A 22,882-nucleotide genomic window follows, 5' to 3' on the forward strand; every position below is an offset into this window, starting at 1 on the left:
CGCTCTTGCTGGTCCCCGTCGGCTCAAGCACAGCCGTCCCGACTGTCGCCATTTATCTAACCGTCTGCCCCGCACTTGCCTCCGAGTCCTTCAGGCAGCGCCTAACAGCGCCAGGCGCGTAGTAGGCGCTCAATAAATGGTTACGAATGATTGAAACTTTCCGGGAATCTTAAGTCTCTTGAGCTTTCCTGTTAGCGCAACTCCCCGGCAAGCGTGGAAGCAGAGTCAGCCTCCCAGCACTGCGCGCGCCCCAGCCGCGGGGCGCGCGTTCAGCCACCGCCGGGGGCGGGGGTTGGAGGGACCCGCTTGGTCCAGCTCCTCCGGCGGGACTGAGGCGTGGGTACTCGCTGTCTGGAGCTTGCTGCCCAGGGCCGCTGGGCCAGGTGGAGAGATGTCCTGGGGTGTTTCACGAGTGAGAGGGGATGACGGGGTGGGGGCGACGTCAGCAAGCCAGGAGCGCGGTCACCGGCGAGCGATGAGGCACCGAAGAGGCCGAGCGCCGACGGTAGAGGCTGGAGCTGGCCATAAAGACCCACTTGGCTCCTTCCTGACCCTGCAAAAGTTTGCCAAAAGGCAAGCTACTGACCTTCCCTAAGGCCTTAGTTTCCCTGTTTGGAAAATGGGGACAGAGGTAGTATGCGATTCAGGGTCCCAGAGAAAATCAAGCGAAACAAGGAACGAAAGCACGTAGGGTTGTGCCTGGCACATTAGCAAACCCCACAAACGCGCTTCTAACCGTCAGCCATCCATTCGCCTGTCTAACGTACCTCTATGGTTTACCTATTTATTCATCCATCTATACATCCAACTATTCCTCCTGACCGTAGAGGGAAACAAGAAACAGTTCCGGAGTCTAAACACAGAGAAAGAGTCCCCGGGCTTTACTGTGTCCCTCTGCAAAGGACAAGCCACCATTTCAAACGTCGCGGGGTCCAGTGGAGCCGCTCAGCTCGTCCAAAGCTCGGGCCGCACTGCACCCCCCAGTTCGGTCGCTAGAGGGCAGCGCTCTCCTGCGTAGGTTTGGGCTGCCGAGGACGGCTCCGCGGCTCGGGGCACGCCTCACCTGGCCGGCTCAGGACGCAGCCCTGCAGCAGCGGCGGGAAACCGGAGCGCGGGCGGCCGGAGGAAGGACATCCATCACGGCTTTAAGGGAGAAGCACGTTTCCCTGGACCTTATAGGCGAGGATGGTGTCTTTAGCAGTTTCCCCTCTCTCCAACGGAAAGGAAAGCTTCTGTCCTTTTTTTCATGACCCTTTAAAAATTTATTAAGCACTAATAGACTTGACTTTTAGTTACATTCTGGGAGAATGTTGGTCCAGAATTAAGACTCAAAAAAGGGAAGGAATAAATGTCTTAAATACTTCAATCCAGAGAATTCTGATTCTTGGGTCACGATCGAGACCTTGCCGCCTTCTAATCAGGGGTTCCCAAGTATGAGACAAGGGGATTCATTCGAGACCTGGAGATGTGACCTTTAAAACCCTGATGATAAGTGGTACTTTACTCAGTCTTTAAGTATTCTGGGAGTTTTACAGGAGCGATTAAAAAAAAAAAAAAAAAAAAAAAAAAAAAGAAAATCTTGTTATTGCTCTCTTCCCTCATTTCCAGAATGGAAGATGCCTAAATTGAATGATATCTTTCAGGTGTCTCTGCTCCCTTCCCCTCCCTGCCACCCCAACACACAGTTTATTACAGAGCTCTGATTCCTTCTCTTTACCCCTCTCTCTTTAAAATAATAGTAGTGGAAACAGGCAGTTTTGCGCTCGGGGGATTGTGTAATGTTTCGGCACAAAAGGGCCATGTTCTAACATTTCAGATGTTTGGAGGCACGCCAGAGGCAGGGGAAATTTGCCTGTTTTCAGTTACAATCTAAGCGTGTGTTTTGCAAAATGGGATTCTGTGAGCTGGGCATGTTACCACGAAGTATCCCTGTACAGGGATTCATTTTCAGCCTGGTTCAGAACATGGTAGCAGAGAGACTTTTAAGTGGAATGGGTTGGAGTGAGATATTTTAATGGTGTGATAAATCCCCGTTATAAGGAAAGCAAGTGTTGGCGCATTCTCATTTTCAAAAATCCAGGAAGCAGGATAACTCACCTTGGGAGAATAAGTAACCTGGAACAAAGTTGCGTAAAATTGAGTTTAATAATAGAAACTGTGCTAGAGGGAGAGAAGGGGTGAGGTGGGGTGAGGGGAGAGGACACCAGAATAGCAGGAAAGGGAAACCAAACAAAGCACATCAAACATGCCATTTATATACTGTAAACTTAGGATTGAAATACATTCCCTCAATTTGGCCTGCAACTCTCAGAGAGGGAAAAGATCAATCTTAGAATCAAGAACAGGTAATTAGACCATAAACAAAACAAGTTATATTATGATTCATTAGATTAAAAGGCGATATAGCTGTGAATTCAACCAATATAGGGATTATTGAGTAGCTTGACTTTTAAAAATGACTTTTGGAATTGTACTCCAGTCATTTAATAGTCACACCAGAGAAAGAGCCATGTGAAAAAATTGTATTGCTCAGTTAGTCAAAAATCTATTTAAGAGTTTGAATTTGATTTTGTTTTATTGTTTCCCAAACCAAATTCCACATCCCATCTTTAGGACCTGCACAAAAGGCACTTCTAATATTAATTAAATTAATAAATGAATAATAATTAATATTAATATTAATAATTGAATGAAAAAACACCAAGGAAGCAATTTACACAATTGAAGCAATGCTAGAAGAAAAGTTCTTAACAGATTTTGAGCAATAATAGATCATTGGAGTCAAGCAGTGGCTCGGGGCTTCTTGAAGGAATGATCCACAGCATAGAACTTAGCAAAAGCAAGTGTTTAAAAAAAATATTGTTCCTATGTGCAGTTACACCTTCCATGGCTCCCATGTTTATGGGGTGTACTCAAAAGGCAAACATTTTCGTAAAATTATGTAGGGAAAGAGCTCAAATCCTTGTAGATGCTCTTTTGTAACTCCATTCTTACTGTCTCGATATCTACTTTGTTGAATATGGATATCAACAAAGACCGAAGACCAAAATGTTTTTGCATGTGCATGAATCTTGTAAAAATTAGCCTACAGAACGTGGTCTTGTGTGGCATAAATGAAGGCAGAGGAGAACAGAAGGGTCAAAACATACACTGTTTTCTACTCTGAAGCTCTTATCTGATGATATATTTGGTGGAATAGCAAACTCAAGGGAGCATCTTAGCAGATATCCTAGAAATTAGCTTCTTAGTGCAAGATTTTGTTGAGGAAAACAATTATTTTGCTATTACGAGTGAAGATCAGAGAATGCTAATTTTGATTCCTTTTGCTCTGCTATCAATTGATGTGTATTCTTGGGAAAGTTACTCTCTAAACTTCCCTTTTCTCGTTTGTACAATGGGGATGGTAAGTCCGATCTGTTGAATGGATTAAAGGAAAACCTAATATACACATTGTAGGCATGAATTTATATTAATAGCCCTTTTGATTGTGCTGTGTTAAGCTGGAAATTAGGAGGCAAAATGCCTTTTTTTCTCAGATCCTGGGCTGTTGTGCTGTTCTTGACCTCTTTCAGAGCTACCATTTGGTTGGTTTAGTGATGCTTTCAAATCATGAAAGGAAGCCAGTAGAGTATTTTGATAATGGTTGAAGGAAACAGTCTGTGGATCCTAGGCTGCAAATAAAAAATTATAATGATAGAGCAATTTATGGTAACTGCATAAACAAGCTGCTTCTTGAAGAGAAGAGGACTTCTCGACAGCACACACACAATCTTATCATTTAGTTTTTCATTTGGATTCCATTATGTGGCATTAAGCTCCAACATTTTTGCAGAGCAAATAATGGGGGAACAAGGTGTAGTAGAGCATTTGGACCAGGTCATCGGGGCTCCAGAGAAGGGCAGGGATGGAACAAATAGAGAAGACAGGAGAGAGGACAAAGGCAGGGAGGGGGAAGGAGCTGATCGGGTAAGTCAGCTGTCAAGGTGCAGGGGAGTAAGGATGGGGAATTGCCTGACGTGGTGTCTTAATTTCCCAGGGTTGCTATAACAAATACCGCAAAACTGGTTGGCTTAAACAACAGGAATTTATTGTCTCACTGATTTGGAGTCTAGAAGTCTAAACCCAAAGAATCGACAGCCAATGCTGCCTGCCGGGGTCTGTAGCATTCTGATGCTGGCTTACTGCACTCCGTAGGCTTGCTTCTCTGCCTCCTTGCATGGCGATCTGCTTCATTTTCTGGTTTCTCTCACTTCTACCTCTGTGTCTAATTTCCTTTGCATCTAGGGACTTCAACCATGTGGATTAAGACCCATTCTGATTCTATTTGGCCTCATCTAAATAAGTTCACACCTTAACTAATAACAACTCCTTCCTAGATCCTATTTACAAATGGGTCCACATACACAGGACTGAGGGTTAGGACCGAAACTTTCCTTTAGGGAACCCAATTCAGTCCACAACACTTGGTAAGGCTCTGCTTGGGGTGGGGTGGGGGTATTGGCAGTGGAGCCTGGGAGAAGGAAAGAGATTCCTCAACCTCTCCAGGTGGGTGGCTGTAGCAGCATGGTAGCCTGCGAGATGTGGCAGAGGGATAACGAGGCCAGAGGACTGAGGTTTCCCTGGAATCTGTGATCACTGTTGGGGGAAGAGCAGTTGACCACTTAGGGCCATCACCATACTTAGAGGCTGTGGACACTGTCATCTTCTTCCCTCTAAATGGCCACTAGCGCCACGAGCTTACCATAGAGCCTGATGTCCTCAAGGAGATGTGTTCAGTGATGGGATGAAAAGAATTTATTCTGATCCTCAGGCATGATGTGTTTATGTTTTTAGCTTCATAAGCCCCAGAGGAAATGTGGGAATGAGGCAGAGAGGGGGTGTGTAGTATCACACCTCTTATCACCTGCCTTGTCCATCATTCTCCCCTAGAGGATGTCTCAGACACTTTAACCCTTCATCAGGACACACCCATCAGGGCAATTGGCCCTGCAGCTTCTTGCCATGCTTGCTTCTGTGTATTTGCTTCTTCCAATTCCATGCTCTCTGCTTTTGTATTTGACCTTCTCACACATCCTTGGGAAGCATGTTTTGTTGACTTCTCCTTTCTTTCTTGTATTGTCGGGTTTTGCCTCTCCATTGCTTCTTAGTCCTCAGCATATAAACTTGCTTGTTTTTCTCTTGGTTTTACAAAAGAGCACTTTCTCAAATCTGTCCTCGTTTTCCTTCTGGCCCAAGTTCTTTCCTAATGCTCTCTCCTCACAGTTAAGATCATTGAAGGATCGTCTAGCTTCCTTGTTGGTCTGGTGCTTCTTTCTCACCCATAAATTCTTTATTCCACCTCAATTTGGCTTTTGCTCCTGCCACTCCAGTGAAATTACATTTGCTAAAGTCACAATAGCCTTGTAGATGACAATCCAATGAGTCATTTTCAGTCCTTACACTCCTTGTCATAGCTGCAATATTAGACGTGGTTGTCCATTCCTTCATTCTAGAAACTCTCTCTTACCCTGTGTCCGTGATAATATTTTGTCTTACTGTGGTGTGTGTCCCTTTTTTTTTTCTCACTCTGGGACTTTTCTTCCTACATCTGTCCCTTACAAGATGATGTTCCCTATGGCTTAATCTCATCTGAATTCTCAAATTCTGCTTGGGAAAGCTTTTCCACTCCTAGGCTTGATTTTGGACTCTAGCTTAATTATTTCTAAATCTCTGTCTCCAGCTCAGGTTCCTCTTCTGTCTACCTGAACATATCTCGATGTACATGTGCCCCAGACACCTCAAATTTATCCTGTATTAAACTACTTTAGCCATCAATCCTTCAAATCTGCCCTTGCTTCTGTATTCACTCTCAGTGAGCAGAGACATCTGGAAATCATCCCCTTTCCATTTTAATTTTTAATTTTAGCCATTCTGTTGGGCATGTCATGGTATCTCATTGTGGTTTTAATTTGCATTTCTCTCATGGCTAATGATGTTGAACTTCATTTCATGTGCTTTTTGGTCATTCATATTTTTTGTCTATACAAATATTTTGCCCCATTTTATTGGGTTGTTTATCATTTTACAATTGAGTTGCAAGTGTTTTAGTATATTCTGGCTACAAGTCCTTTGTCACACTTATATATTGTGAATATTTTCTCCCAGTGTGAGGCTTGCTTTTTATTTTCTTAATGGTGTCTCTTAAAAGCAGAAGTTTTCTTTTATTTTGATGAGGTTAACAATTTATCAATTTTTCTTTCATATTCTTTTTGTCCTTAGAAATCTTTGCCTTCCCCATGGTCATGAAGACTTTTTTCCTGTTTTCTTCTAGAAGTTTTATAATTCTAGTTGCTACATTTAAGTCTTTGATAAATATTGAGTTCTGTTTGCGTCTAGTGTGAGATAGAGGTCAAGTTTCATTTTTTAAAAAATAGATATCTACTTGTTCCAGCACTATATTTTGAAAAGACTTTTCTTTTCCCATTGAATTATCCTGGGGACTTTGTTGAAAATCAATTACCTATATATATTTGACTGTATTTCTGAATTCTGTCTGTGATTCTTTATCCCATTCATTGATGAATATTCCTTTCTTTGTGCGGAACTCCACACAGTATTGATTATTGTAACTTTATAGTAAATCTTGAAATCAAGTAGTGTAAGCCCTCCACCTTTCTTCTTCTTCTTCTTCTTTTTTTTTTTTTTTGTAATTGTTTTGGCTATTCTATGTGCCTCACATTTCCATCTAAACTTTAGAATCTATTTGTCAATTTCTGAAAAAAAAGCCTGCTGGGATTTTGGTTGTATTACATTGAATCTATAGATTAATTTTGAGAGAAGTGACGTCTTAATTGTATTTTCTTCTGATCCATGAGTATTTCCTACTTTTTGATCATTGCAAATGGTATTATTTTAAGTTTATTTTCCAATTGTTTGTTACTAGCTCTTTTTTTTTTAAATTGTCATGGATGGACAAACTTTCATACGTATTAACGCTATTGTGCCTTTATGTAATAGCACATTTCCCCTCTCCTGGTCTGATGCAACCTCTCATAGTCTCCTCTTCACCATCCAAGTGCAAGCAAGGAGCTTGTATGGCGTCAGCACTTAATAAAAGTTTTTTGGAATGAAGGAATTCACTTTCAAGGTCAAGTTGATTTGGGTGTAGGCTTCAAAGACCATTGGAAAGCACTGAGAACTTGAAACTCTGGGGAGTCTCATAGCTTGAACTATATCTGAGAAGCGAAGTGAAGTGATTTGACAATTATTTGACTGATGTGAAAAATGTGGATGTTTCTATGCTTGATTGGCATCCAAATTATCCATTGTTCATCTTAACAGGGTAAGTGTCAAATCACATCCTCACCTGCATTTTCTCAGGAGAGAAGCCTAGGAGGAGGGAGTAAGGAGAGGTAAGGATGGATTCCGAAGCCACAGCACTGCATGCAGATGTAGGGTGTGGGAGCTGACAGCAGTCAGAGTAATGGATTCGCACTTACAAGGAACCTTGGAGGTAGAAAGAGAATGAGAAGAATATTCGCTTTAGCTGAAAGTAGCTTCCTTTCCAATCTTGAGTGTTCATGGTAGTCGGACTAGATTATAGATTTATCTTAATTTTTTGGAAAGGCGTCATCTAGAGAGAGAAGGAGCTTCTTTTCTTGGTCAATAGGACAGTCTTTTATTTTTGAGGCTCCAAACTGGAAACTCCAGGCTATATTCACACACAGGTTTTATTTGGTCTATACAGTGTGTTCTAGTTTGCTAATGCTGCTGGAACGCAAAACATCAGAAATGGATTGGCTTTTATAAAGCGGGCTTATTTGGTTACAAAGTTACAGTCTGAACATCATAAAGTGTCCAAGGTAAGTCATCAACAGTTGGGTACCTTCACTGGAGGATGGCCAATGGAGTCCAGAAGGCACATGGCTGGTGTCTGTTCCAGAGTTCTGGTTTCAAAATGGCTTTCTCCCAGGATGTTTCTCTCTAGGCTGCAGTTCCTCAAAAATGTCACTCTCAGTTGCTCTTGGGGTGTTTTCCCTTTCTTAACTTCTCCAGAGCAAAAGTCTGCATTCAACGGCCATCTTTAAACTCTCTCCTCTGCAGCTCCTCTCTCAGCTCCTGTGCATTCTTTGAAGTGTCCCTCTTGGCTGTAGCAGGCTCACTCCTTCTGTCTGAGCTTAAATAGTGCTCTAGTAAACTAATCAAGGCCCATGCTTAATGGGTGGGGCCACACCTCCATGGAAATTATTCAATGAAAGTTCTCGCCCACAGTTGAGTGTTCACATCTCCATGGAAACATCCAATCAAAAGTCTTCAACCCAATTAACACCAATACGTTTCCTGCCCACACAAGACTGCATCAAAGATGATGGCATTTTGGGGGACATAATATATACAAACCAGCACACAGTGTTTCTAAATTTATTAAAATAATTTTCAACATTTAAAAATCAGGCTTTTAGTAAGGAAATCAAGATTTCTAGGTTCTCTTGAAAACAGGAAGATACGAAACTCTTGACTTTGGTTCTGAACTGGCAGCAACTGGCTGGAACTGGGGAGGGGTGGTTCCCTTCACGTGCCCTCTGGTTTCCCACAGTTCTTACTCCCACTGTCCCCGTTCCTTACTAATATAGTTTACCTGCTTGTTCCCAATGGGCGTATGACTTTGCAAACCCCAAAATCTGGTGAGTCAGGTCAGGAATTTGTTTCCCAACCATCACCTTTCTCTAGGACTCCTCTACGTCTGTCCTCTCCTCTCTATCCCCATCCTCACTGCTTCTCAGAAGGGTTCCTGCCACGAGCTCACCATGTCCCATGTTGTGGTAGCATCCATGAGAAGAGAGAAGCAATGGAAGATAGAAGAGGTTGGGAGGAAAAAGTCTTTGTGTCCAAAAGGCAGTAGAAATATTCTGGAACAATCCAGTGGGGCTAATTCCCTGAAAGCTCTTCTTCCATCCCTGAGACTTGGACCCCGGCCTGGCCTGTAGACTGTTGCTGATGGAAAGGAAAACGGCGGCCCTATGCGAGGCATACATTTTGTTTTTATCCTCTTTCTGGGTTTTGACTCTGGTTTGCTTTACTAGTTTATTCCTATTGGCCTGCATGCTGTTTAGCAGAGAAAAGTTTACAATTTAGGTAGTATAACTTTTAAATAAATGAGGTTGAGAGATTTGAGTCAGGCCTCTTAGACCCCACCCCCCCCACCCCAACCTGCCAGAGATACCACCTGTAACAAAACATCCACATCTAAGAAGTCTTCACTGGCAACACTGAGGATATTTGCTACAGAATTCCTGAGCCCAGATGGCACATAAACAAAGCAAAGAGAACTCAAATGTATTAACAGTTTCAAACACTTTAAAAGAGGGACTGTTTGTCTTTGACTTCTTGAGAAGGTAAACCTCGGCTATTAGCAGTATACAACAGCTTCTGCAGATTGGGGAGGTCTGGAGGGAGGGGAACGTGCTTATGCACTTCAGCTAGTCAATCAAGTCCTCCTTTCATGTAAGGTTTTATGTGCTTGTCAAATTCAAAATGAATTCAGAAGCTGAGAACATAAAGATGCTTGCCTCTGTGTGACTTTCTGTTTGCCACCTTTTAGTTAATGCAAGAAGAGTAAGACAAGATGGCTATGCTGAAAATCTTTTTTCCCCATTTATTTTCCATTTATCCTGGGCTTATGTGATCACAATACATGAACTGGATATACGTGCTTATAGCATATACATACGTTATATAGAGCTTATAGCAGTTGTTCTTGAACAACATTGCATTAAATCAACTGGGATGGTGTGCCTTGTTCAAATTCCCCAGCTGATTCTCATGCAGTTGTATCATCAGATCATACTTAGAGAAATGTTGTGAACTGGATAAAACACACAAATGGATCCAGATGATCTGATGTCTGGACTTAGAGCATGTGGCTGCACTGATTACCCTGAGTGGCACTTTGAAAGTGACACACACACACACATGCACACACATGCCCACACACATGCACATCCCCACACATGTGCTTGCTTGCATATGCCTAAACACACAAGCACAAACATGCATGCACACACGCCCACACACATACACACACATGCCAACATGTGTGCACACACATTCCAAAACAGATGCAAACATGTATGCCCATGCATGCCCACACACACGTACACACAAGTACACACACGTGGCAACACACATTTATGCACACATCTGCCTGCACATATGCAGATGCAAATTGCCAAACAAGGTACAAACATGTACACACATGCACATCCACACACATGCATACCCATAAACATGTACAAACATACCAGCATTGCCTGCACACATAATACACTCGTTTCTCTTTTTCATTTAAGATACTGAAAAAGCAAATTATAAGACAGCAGCATTTTAGAGAAGAAAAGTCTTTTTCCCCAAACTTCTCAAAATCCTTGAAAAATTTGTGTACATAATAGGAATGAGCTCACCGCCTTGTCCTTCTCAGAACCTGCACTTGGCTGCTGGACAGACTGTTGCTATTATAGTGGAAAGAGAAGGCAGATTCTAAATCTCCTTTTAAAATGTTTCTTTTTAAGAACTGCTCCACATATGCAACATCTTTTACTTATTTCATATTTACTGTTTGGTGTTGATGAAGTGGAATCCTATGATGTAGAGGGAGAATAAAAGACAAAAGGCTGAAATCACGTGAAGAGGCAGTAGGAGGGCCGATGGTTAAGGGCAAAGGGCAGGGTTTGGGGTTGGAGAACACCTGAGTTCCAGTCCCTCCACCCTGTCATTTGTGGCCTTGGCTAAGCTATTAAAGCGTCTAAGCCTCATCTGCAAAGGGGACAGAATTATAGCATCTCACTCATGGAATTGTTGCGAGGATTAAAATGCAAAGTGCTGACAGTCGGGTAAGAAACATAGTAAAGAGTGGATAACTGCCAATTTACATTAATAAACGGAATTATGCCTGCATCTGCTGAAGGTCCCCTGACTTCCTCTGCATTCTCCTCACCTGTCAGTCTTCTGTTCTAACTGCTCCTCACTGGGCAGAAGATGAGAGGAGATTGCGGAGGGAATTAGAGTTATGGAGAGGAGGAGTGTGGAGGGAAGTGTTATGATGGGGTGTCCTGCGGGCATTCAAGTTTGGCCTTCTCTTCCAACCTCCTTCCCACCTCATCACCCAGAAATCTAACCCTGACATCCACGCTCTTACTGGATGGGCTAGGTGGCCAATTTTATTTGCAAACCACAGCAGTACAAACTGATCAGTTTTTCAACTTCTGCTTTTCATCAAAATGGATCTAGGCAGTGAACATTTAATTTTGGATGTCTCAAACGTCAGGAGCAGCTTTGAACATAACTTGTTTTCTTTTCCTGAGTTCAGGAGCCATAAAAACTGGCCAGGAGGAGGCCTCAGCCCAAGCTCTTTATTGTAGATGTTGCAAAATAGTGACCAGAGGTTGGAAGTTGGCACACAGATGTGTTTTGCTTGGCTCATGTGATATGTTTTAAAGATTCTGAGCTGGGTTCCAGCATTTAAGAATAAGAGATCTTACATTAAATTTTGGATTTCCAGCTTGTTTTGGAGATCAGATCTGGCTCTTTTCCTTGCTCCCATTCAGAATTGAAGGTGCTGGTGGAGGCTGAGGGTGGCTGGTCTTGGGATGGTTTGTGGTCCACAGGTCCCCATCCCTGCCTGGCTAGTCTCACCCATTCTAATTGTCTAGCAGCACATCCCTTGAAGGTGTGGCCCTCTCTTTTGTCCCTTCAAGGACACCACTAGGGTCTGCTGAAGATGGGCAGAACAGTCACCCTTGGCATTAGCCAGGTGCCTGGTGACTGGCTCAGACTAACTGTGGGAACCAGTGCCCTGCCCCTTCTCCAAGGTATCTTCTGGAAATCTTGGAGAGGCGTCACGGAGCAGTGGAAGATGAAGTGAACTTCAACTGCTGGCTCGAAAGTCTTTACTAAGAGCCTGATCTCAGAGTCTAGAAAGGACTTGATCTCTTTGGCCTCAAGTTACTCATCTGTAAAATAAGGAGCTATGACATTTCCAGTTCTGAAACTCGTCTGCCCATTTTGCATTTGGTATGGGGTAAGATGTCCAGGCCAGGCTTCCCCTATCAACCCATTTTCTTTCTGCTTTATACTTTTACTTCATCTTTTTGCACTCATAAGATATTCAGGATTGTTTTATGTGTTTTTAAAAATCACATGTTCATGGTATCATACTGTATATATCCTTCGGAAATATATTATGTTTTTGAGATTTATCTATGATTATATATAGAGTTTTAGTTCAGTCATTTTAATTGCCTTATGGAATGTCATTGAATGACTAAATCACAATTTATGACTCATTACCTTGTTATGAGCCTTTGGATTATCTTCATTACAAACAATTCTGCTGTAAATATCCTTGAATTTGTTTCATTGTTCACATATTACAGAATCTGTCAAGAATTATACCTCAAATTGGATTAGGGTATGTGTACCTTTCACCATGTCAGGTATTGGCAAAATACTCTGTTTAGTGAAGAAGTTGCACCAATTTACACTTCCAACAGACAAAGGAATTAAAATCACTAAACCATTTTGAAAAAGAAGAAAAAAGGAGGTTGAATCAGGCTTCCTGATTTTGAGACGATATATATATATCTATAATAGTCAAGACTATGTGGTATAGACAGATGGATAGGTAAATGGATAAGTGGAACTGAATCAGAACCCATAAATAGACCCAGGTGAATATGCCACATTGATTTTTTAAAATTTAATTTTATTGAGATTGTTTACATACCATACAATTATCCAAAGATATAAAGTACACAATCAGTTGCCCACGGTACCATCATACAGCTGTGCATCCATCACCACAATTAATTTTTTTTCCAGTTTTTAAAACATTTTCATTACTCCAGAAAAGAAATAAAGACAAAAAAAGAAAACTCAATTCCTCCCCTACCCCTAACCACCCTCCTTCCATTATTGACCTATAGTATTGGTATGGTACATGTCTTAGTTTGCTAATGCTGCAGAATGCAAAACACCAGAGATGGATAGGCTTTTATAAAATGGGGGTTTATTTCACTATATAGTTACAGTCTTAAGGCCACAAAGCATCCAAGGTAACACATCAGCAATCAGGTACCTTCACCGGAGGATGGCCAATGGCGTCCGGAAAACCTCTGCTAGCTAGGAAGGCAGCTGGCGTCTGCTCCAAAGCTCTGGCCTCAAAATGGCTTTCTCCCAGGACATTCCTCTCTAGCAAGCTTGCTCCTCTTCAAAACATCACTCCCAGCTGCACTCTGTTCCCCCCCCCCCCCCACCGAGTCAGCTCATTTATATAGCTCCACTGATCAAGGCCAACCCTGAATGGGCGGGGCCACGCCTCCATGGGAACATCTCATCAGAATCACTACCCACAGCTGGGTGGGGCACATTCCACGCAAATCCAACCATCACCAAAACGCCTGCCCCACAAGACTATAAAGACAATGGCATTTGGGGGACCCAATACATTCAAACCGGCACATTACATTTGTTACTATTGATGAAAGAATGTTAAAATACTGTTAACTGTAGTATATAGTTTGCAATAGGTATATTTTTTCCCCTATATACCCCTCTGCTATTAGTTATAGTGTCATACATGTGTTCTAGTTCATGAAAGAGGTTTCTAATATTTGTACAGTTAATCATGGGCATTGTCCACAACAAGATTCACTATTTTATACATTCCCATCTTTTAACCTCCAACTTTCCTTCTTGTGACATATGTGACTTTAAGCTTCCCCTTTCCACCATATTCACACACCATTCAGCACTGTTATTCTCACAATAACGTGCTACCATTACCTCTGTCTACTTCAAACACTTAGGTTCAACCTAGTTGAACATTCTGCTCATGTTTAGCAACCACTCCCCATTCTTTAGCCTCATTCTATATCCTGTTAACTTATATTTTATGTCTATATGTTTCATTAGTTCATATCAGTGAGACCATGCAATATTTGTCCTTATATGTCTGACTTATTTCACTCAATGTAGTGCCCTCAAAATTTCTTCATCAACCAGTTGTTTTTAAGATGGTTTTGTTCACACACCATACATTCCATCCTAAGTATACAATTGATGGTTCCCTGTATAGTCACATATTTATGTATTCAGCACCATCACCACTATCTACATAAGGACTTCTCCATTTCTTCCACAAAGAAGGAGGAAGCATCAAAGAAAGTAGAGAGACAAAAGAAAAAGAAAAAGAGAAGAAAAAAAACATGGCAGCTAAAAAGCAATGAAAGGAAAGATAGAATTAAAGTAGAATAAAAGAGTCAGAAAACATCACCAATGTCCAGAGTCCCATACCCCTTCCTTATGTCCCCCTCTTATAGGCATTTAGCTTTGGTATATTGCCTTTGTTACATTAAAGGAAGCATAATACAAAGTTTCTGTTAACTATAGTCTATAGCTTGCATTGATTAGATTTTTTCCCCCAATACCACCCTATTTTTAACTCCTTGCAAGTTGACATTCATTTGTTCTCCCTCACTTAAAAGCATATTTCTACACTTTATTACAATTGTTGAGCACCCTAGGTTTCAGTGAGTTATACAGTCCTAGTATTTATCTTTCCTCTTTCCTTCTGGTGTCCCATATGCTCCTGACCTTCCTCTTTCAACCATATTCACAGTCTTCTTTGTTCAGTGTACTTACATTGCTGTGCTACCATCACCGAAAATTGTGCTCCAAACCTCTCACTCCTGTCTTTTCCTATCTGTCTGTAGTGCTCTCTTTAGTATTTCCTATAGAGCAGGTATCTTATTCACAAACTCTCTCATTGTCTGTTTGTCAGAGAATATTTTAAACTCTCCCTCATATTTGAAGGACAGTTTTGCCAGATATAGGATTCTTGATTGGTAGTTTTTCTCTTTCAGTATCTTAAATATATCACACCACTTCCTTCTTGCCTCCATGGTTTCTACTGAGAAATCCGCACATAGTCTTATCAAGCTTCATTTGTATGGGATGGATTGCTTTTCTCTTGCTGCTTTCAGGATTCTCTCTTTGTCTTTGATATTTGATAATTTGCTTATTAATTAGTTGGCATGGGCCTATTCAGTTTTATTCTGTTTGGGGTATGCTGCACTTCTTGGATCCGTAATTTCATGTCTTTCATAAGAGATGGGAAATTTTCATTGATTATTTCCTCTATTATTGCTTCTGCCCCTTTTCCCTTCTCCCTCTGGGACACCCATGACATGTACATTCATGGGCTTCATGTTGTCATTTAATTCCCTGAGGTGTTGCTCATATTTTTCCATTCTTTTCCCTACCTGTTCTTTTGTGTTTAGGATTTCAGGTGTCTTGTTCTCCAGTTCCTGAGTGTTTTCTTCTGCTGCTTGAGATCTGCTGTTGTATGTCTCCATTGTGTCTTTCATCTCTTGCATTGTGCCTTTCATTTCCATAGATGCTGCCAGTTGTTTTTCAAACTTTTGATTTCTACTTATGTTCACCCGCTGTTTTCTTCATAGCCTTCATCTCTTTTGTTATATCTTCCTTGAACTCATCGATTTGGTTTTTTATTTGATTTAGCATATTTCTTTGAAAATCTTTACTAGATTGTTTCATTAAAGTGAAACGATATCTCAACTGTATCTTGATTGAGGTGTAAGTTTGTTCCTTCGACTCGGCAGTATCCTTTTTTTCCTATTATAGATTGTAGTTTTCTGTTGTCTAAGCATCTGGTTTCCTTGGATACCTCAATCAGATTTTCCCAGACCAGAAAAGGTTCAGGTCTCAGAATGTGGTTATATTCAGGGTGTATCTTAGAGGAATGACAGACTTTCCTGTGAGGTCTCCAGTTGCTGTGCTTTTCCTAACCTGCCCGGCAGGTGGTGCCTGTCAGCCTGTCACTCCCGACTGGTGTAAGAAGCTGTGGCCTCCGTAGTTTCTGTTTTGGCTGTTTTCCCCCAGGGTCTGGGGTCTGGATCTGAAGGGAAAGCTGGGCCCCACCTTCTTACTCTTAGGGAATATACACCCCATAGGGAGTTAGCATCTGCATTTCAATGGTTTCTCTGACTCTGATATCTCCACCCCTGTCTGTGTTAGAACTCTGAGAAGTGAAAATGACTGTGGCTCTCTCTTCTGAGCCCCTCAGGCTGAGAGAGAGAAAAAGGGACAGAAAGCCCCCTTTCAGAGCCAGTCCACAGCCCCCCGGTTTCACTCGTCAGTCAGAGGTAACACCTGATTTTCTGGGACAGATGAGTCTTCTGGTTGTTTAAGGTCAGTCACCACTAAAAGCCTCTGTCTGCTTGTTGGGGGTTTGTAGCTTATATTCAGCAGTCCACATTTGTTAATTAAAACCCCAGCTGGAGTTCAGCTGAGCTATATTCACTTGCTTGGAGACTGCTGCTAGTTTATACCACAGCAAGGTTTTGCAGCTTAGCCTGCTGTGGGGGGAGGGGCCTCCCAGCGCAGGTCTGCAGCTTTTACTTACAGATTCTATGCTGTGATCTCAGGCGTTCCTCCCAATCCAGATTGGTGTACGATGTGTGGACAGTCATGGTTGTCCCCCAGGAGTTATTCCAAATTATTTACTAGTTGTTCCTTGTTGTTTATTAGGTGTTCCAGGGGACTGACTAAATTCCACTCCTCTCTATGCCACCATCTTGTCCCTCCTCTGCCCCACTGATTTTTGACAAAGGTACAAAAGCAATTCAATGGAGGAAAGGTAGACTTTTCACAAATATTGCTGGAGCAATTGGACATTTATAGGAGGAAAAAAAAGTGAAACTTTACCTAAATCTCACCTGTTTTACAAAAATGCACTAAAAATGGATCATAGACATAAATGTAAAACACAAAATATAAAACTTTCAGAAAATCTCTGGGACCTGGGGCTACAGAAAAGATTTCCTAATCTTGACATTAAAAGTGCAATCCATAAAAGGAAAAATTTATAAATTCATCAAAATTAGAAACTTTTGTTCTGCAAAAGTTAATGAGATGAAAAGACAAGCAACAGAGGGGGAGAAAATATGTGCAATCCACATATCTAACAAAGGAGTGGTAGCTAGGCCAAATAAAGAACTCTCAAAACTCAACAGTAGAAAAACAAAACAATTCGATTATAAAACAGTCAAAAGACATGAAGAGGCATATCACTGAAGAAGAGATACAGATGGAAAATAGGCACATGAAAAAATGTTCAGGATAATTATCCACTAGCAAAACGTGAGTTAAAACCACAATGAAATAACACTACACACCTACCAAAATGGGTAAAACAAAAAATAGTGACAACACCAAATGCTGACAAGGATGTAGAGAAACTGGATCATTCATACAATGCTGGTAGGAAGGTAAAATGGTTCAATCACACTGGAAAACAATTTGGCAGTTTCTTTAAAAACTAAATATACAACTACAGTACTGCCCAACAATTAAATTCAGTACATTTATCCCAGAGAAATGAAGACTTAAGTTCACATGAAACCTGTACATGAATATTTATAGCAGCTTTATTTATACTAGCTGGAAACAATCCAGGTGTCCTTCAATATGTAAATGGTTAAACAAACTCTGGCATATCCATACCATGGAATACTACCGAGCAATTAAAAGAATCAAACTTTTGATACACACAGCAACCTGGATACATTTCCAGAGAATTATGCCATGGGAAAAAAAGCCAATCCCAAAAGGTTACATGCCGTATGATTCCATTTGTATCACATTCTTGAAATAAGAAATTATAGAACTGGAAGACAGAGCAGTAATGGTTGCCGGGGTGAGAAGGGGGTGGGAGCAGGAGGGACGTAGGTGTAGCTATAAAAGGGTGGTGAGTAGCGGAAAGGGTAGTGGTTAGTGGAAAAATGTATCTTGACCGTGTCAGTGGCAGTATCCTGGTTGTGATATCGTACGACAGTTTTGTAAGATGTTACCATTGGGGAATACTGTTAATTCATATGGATTTGTAAGAAATTGGTAAATTTGTAAGAAATGATATGGAGAGATACTATATCTTTCTGTACTATTTCTCACAAATCCATACAAATCCATAGTTATCTGAGAATAAAAATTTAATTAAAATTATATCTAGAATAGGCTTTAATATAAATAAGTGAGATTTTTTTTTGGATGTTGGGTGGTTGTCAATGAGTAGTTATTAATTTATTTTTAAATAAATAATTTTAAATTTAAATAATAATTAATGAGGGTCACAAGTTAGAAATTCCTTTGCTTTCACTGCATAAGGAAATCATGAACAACCCAAAGACAGTAACTAGTTGTAGTATATTAAGGTGGTATGCTTATGTCAGAGTTATCTGAGTAGAATTATAGCAGAGTATTTTATAAGAAAATAGTTGTAAATCACAACATTTAAGTACAAAGAATACCTTAATTATTCTGAATTTATGAATCTCAAATGATATATTATGGTTCTCATCAGAGTTGAAACTCAAAACAGGAAAATAAATGATTAGAGTACAAGCAACTTAGATAGTTTTGAAGGTATTTTCTTTTATCAGTAAGGGAAATAGAGGAGCTGGCTTTATATCAGCACAGTATTTAACAGGTATATAAAAAGCAGACAATAAAATAATAAATAAGAAACCTGAACAGATGTACCCTTTGAGAAAATTGTCATTACTTTGTATCTTTCTTCTCTGGTAGCTTTTTGATTTTTCCTTAACTGTTTTGCAGTTTGTTTTATTTAATCTGAAGACGTATGTTTCTTTAATTTTGTAAAATTTTCAGCCAGTGTATCTTTGAATTTTGCCCCTTCCTATCCACTCTGTTCTTTACTTCTGGAACTTTAATTTAGTGTGTGTTGGGCCTTTAGTTCTACAACATTGTTTGCAAAGTCAGAAAATACAGCTGTAGAATTAAAATTAAAGTTGGGAAAGTGACATAACCGAGCAGTTTTATGCTTGCTTGCTGATGGGTCCTTGGGGTTTCAGTGTTCCTGGTACAGTTTTTATATTAATTTATTGGCTTCAGGTTTGTGTGTCATGATGGTGGCATAATTTCCAAAACATACTTGTGCAGTTCTACAAATGTCTTTTTCCAACTCCATGGTCCAGACAGACAGCAACATTTCTTCTAGCTTCCCGAGGCTGCTGGGCAGACTTTGTTGTTGCTATTTGTTTTTTATTTTGTCTGGCTCCCAGTTTTATACCAGAACTTCTCACTCTTCCACGCGGTGCAGGCTTGTGGCAATAGGATTCAGAATCCCATGCTCCAGGGTCTATATCTTAACCCCTTTCTGGGCCACTGCAGGATCAGATTTCTCTATTGTTTGGGCTCTGAATCATTCTTAATTTCTGAAAATTGGGAATTTCTCTATCTTCCCAGTTTGGTTTTATAGTTGAATATATATTTTATGCTTATTTTATCCAGCATCTTATGTGTTTTTAGCAGGAATGGGTCTCTTTACAGTACTTGGTCCACAATATTGCTAGATATCTACTAATTAAATATTCTGTTTTCTGATGAAAGGAATCCTTAGGGCTTAGTTTCTGGTTTTCCTTTCTTTCCTTTGAATGTTTTAAATCAATGCCGAATTGTTTTCCATAAGAGTAAAAACTGAATGAGAGAGAAATCCTCCTACTTGAAGACCGCAATCCTCATAAAATCCAAAGAAATTTTTCAAGTAACCTCCTTCCAGCTAATCACATCCCTGACCATCTAAGCCTCCTTACTTCAATTTTCAGTTTCCCTTCCCAGTTTAAGTTTGTGCACTTTAGCTTTGCTCGTCAAATATACCCTTTTCTCCTGTAGATGCATTCTCCTGAATTATCAGAATTACTACATTTGATGGGCTTTTTCCCATTGTTGCATATTTTGTTCTCTTCCTCCACCATCAAATCATTAGTGTGAAAATACCCTAAAAGCCTGCATATTTGTTCCATTATGTGTTTGGAGAATTGTGCAGAACAGAAAATCAATTCTTATTTGAGCTTCTCATGCATATCTGGTCCCATTTTAGATCTGGAGTGATGCAAAGTGGATACTAAACAAGCCTCAACCCACAGGGGTCTTACCACCTGGCCGAAGAGAATAGACTTTTAAAATAATTTTATAATAGCTTGAAGCAACATGGAATCAAGCCCTGCAGCACTGAATAGCAAGTACACAGAGGAGGGGAGAACTTTGTTAGGGATAAGTGGTTGCAGAAGGCTGTGGAAATACGTTTGGTGGGTCCTCAGAAAGTTGAACATAGAGCTATACCATATGACTTGGCAATCCCACTTCTAGGCATATACCCCCAAAGAATTGAACTTGAACAGATACCTGCACACCGATCTTCATAGCGGCATTATTCACAATAGTGAAAAGGTGGAAGTACCCCAAGTGTCCATCAACAGATGAATGTATACACCAAATGTGGTATATTCATATGAAGGAATATACTGAGCCTTAAAAAGGGACATGATGTTCTGGTAGATGTCACCACATGGATAAACCTTGGAGACATCATGTTGAGGGAAATAAGCCAGAGACAAAAAGACTGATACTGTCTGATCTCTCTTATGTGAACTGCCTATATTATGCAAATTTATAGAGACAGATAGTAGATTACAGGTTATCAGGGCCGATGGGTGAGAGGAATGGGCTACTACTGACTTAATGGGTGCAGAGTTTCTGTTTGAGGTAATGATATTGGCATAAGGGTATTGGGGCTGGTAGCACAATATTATGAATATAGGTAATACTATTGAATTGTACACCTGAAAGTGGTTAAAATAAGACATATTGAGTTGCATGTATGTTGCTATAATAAAAGGTTAAAAGAAAAAGAAAGGGAGAGAGTCTGTTCTAAGCAGGGAATCAGCCTGACAAAACAAGTGTGCCCGGAGCACGAGGACACAGTAAGGGGACTGGAACTCTCCTCCTTCAGCCACAGAAAGGAAACAAAACGGAGGAAAACCGATTTTGCCAATACAATAACTCAGCAATTCTCTTGTGGGGTACACACGGAGTACTTTATTTTATGGATGCATTGGCCACTACATTTTTTTTTGCGAAACGGAAACCAAAGGCAAATACTTTATATACTGATATTAACTCAGAAACATCTCCAACCACAGCTTTTTCATTTTTCTTTGCACATTCTAAGAATCCTAAGGGATTCTTCTGTTACAAAGAATTCAGAATGTACACTAACAAAACCTTTTCCTTCCGGGGTTGACTCTAGTACTCGTTTGTGAAACAGAATGTGAAATGCGTCTGGATTTCTGAAATGAAAAGGCCTCAGATTGCTTTTGCCCAACTGGCATTTTCTTTGCTCTGAGCTCTTTGTCTAAGAGTGATTCCTCTTTTACTGGTAGTGGAATCTTCATTTTCTCTCAATTAAACTTCTTTAAATTTGCATTCTTTAAGGAGTCTTAATATTAGTGAGAGGAGATGTGCATTTACAATTTTTAAGAATGGATTGCAAATGAGGAGACCGTCGTGTTTCTGCCAAGAGTTAATCTCACAGGACTTCTGAGGGTTCCCTCCTGCTACTACCATTCATTTCTCCTTAGTCCACCCAGCCTTGGATTCTGTGTGAGTCTCATCATTAAGGTACAAGAACAAATTGCTGGCAAGCTGCTGTCCACATGTTCATAATCACCGACATTTGCATTGCTATGACGAAGCAATTCATTCTTCCAAACATATATTGAAGGTGGTCAGAAAAATCTGTTTTATGTTAAGCTCCTGCCCTTGGATATGTGTTTCCAATTGCTAACCAAACGCTGCTCTCATTTTGTTTGTAGGGAGCTGAGTTGACACTGAGCAAAAGTAACTCATTGTTTGGACTGTGTTGGCTCTTCTGGAGGCTGATCTCACTGAACTTCAGAGAGCCTGGCAGAAGGCACCTGCCGGATTTAAGAACAGGCAGTCAAGAGCTGCTACCACGCTTTTTGTGGGTGCTTGGAGGCAGATCTAATTAGCTCACGGAATGTACTTTTGCATGGGAATTTAAGACATCTTCATCACAAATGTGAAGAACCAGAGGTACCTGTGGCAATTGTATAGCAGTTGTATGGCAGGAACTAGCAGCATTTTCTTGCCCATGGATGGTCAGTTTTAAGCAAACTTCCCCAAGCAGGTCTAACTACCTGGCTACCTCTTTTAATGTGCCTTCTTACTCAAAAGTCCCTCACTCTTCCTATTTGCTCTCATCCTTATATATCTCTGGGCTTTTATCCTGCTTGTCGGCTTAACTTTCTTCTCTGTATGCCCTTTCTTGTGTATATTCTTGTCTGGACCACACTCCCACAAACATCTTAAACTACCCATCTCACTAGCCAGGTTTCCTGTGGCTGTGTGCACAAGAAATCTCTTACTAACACCTTTCTTATTGTAATAACAGAGATATCAGAACAGCCTGGACTTGTTTCCTAGTCTCCGTCTTCTACTCGCCTTTTTTCTCCTTCTAATTCTACTCTTACGGTTTGTCTGATGGATTGGTCTTTACTCCCCTCTGTAAAGGATGGTGGAATTAGCCGAGACATGAACACGTTCGACGTTTTTCTCTCCACATTTCCCCAGTGAATTCTTAAGCGTGGAGACGTCTTACTTTTCCCTGACTTAGTCATAATAGCAATGTCATCAAGGCTTCCTTGTCATTCAGAAACAAAGAGGGAAAAAGAGAAAAAAAAAAAAAAAAAGAAAAAATGGCCAGGCTAATTCCTGGGAGCTGTAGGATTGAGAAAATTAAAGCCTTTCATGGAATAGTTGTGACTGATCCTGCACTGGTGTAGTATGTAACCAGAAGAGCTTTCCTGAAGTCACTTGGTTTCAGCAAGGTCCAAAGTAACCAGGACACTGAAATTTATGCCATTGTCATAACTCAAGAATAGAAAGCATTTTTGCCTCTTTTCACCAGCAGGTGGGCAAATTGCACTAGCTTTGTCATACGGCTAAC

Source organism: Choloepus didactylus, chromosome 14 (assembly GCF_015220235.1).
Source record: "Choloepus didactylus isolate mChoDid1 chromosome 14, mChoDid1.pri, whole genome shotgun sequence".
In the NCBI taxonomy this organism is placed as follows: domain Eukaryota; kingdom Metazoa; phylum Chordata; class Mammalia; order Pilosa; family Megalonychidae; genus Choloepus; species Choloepus didactylus.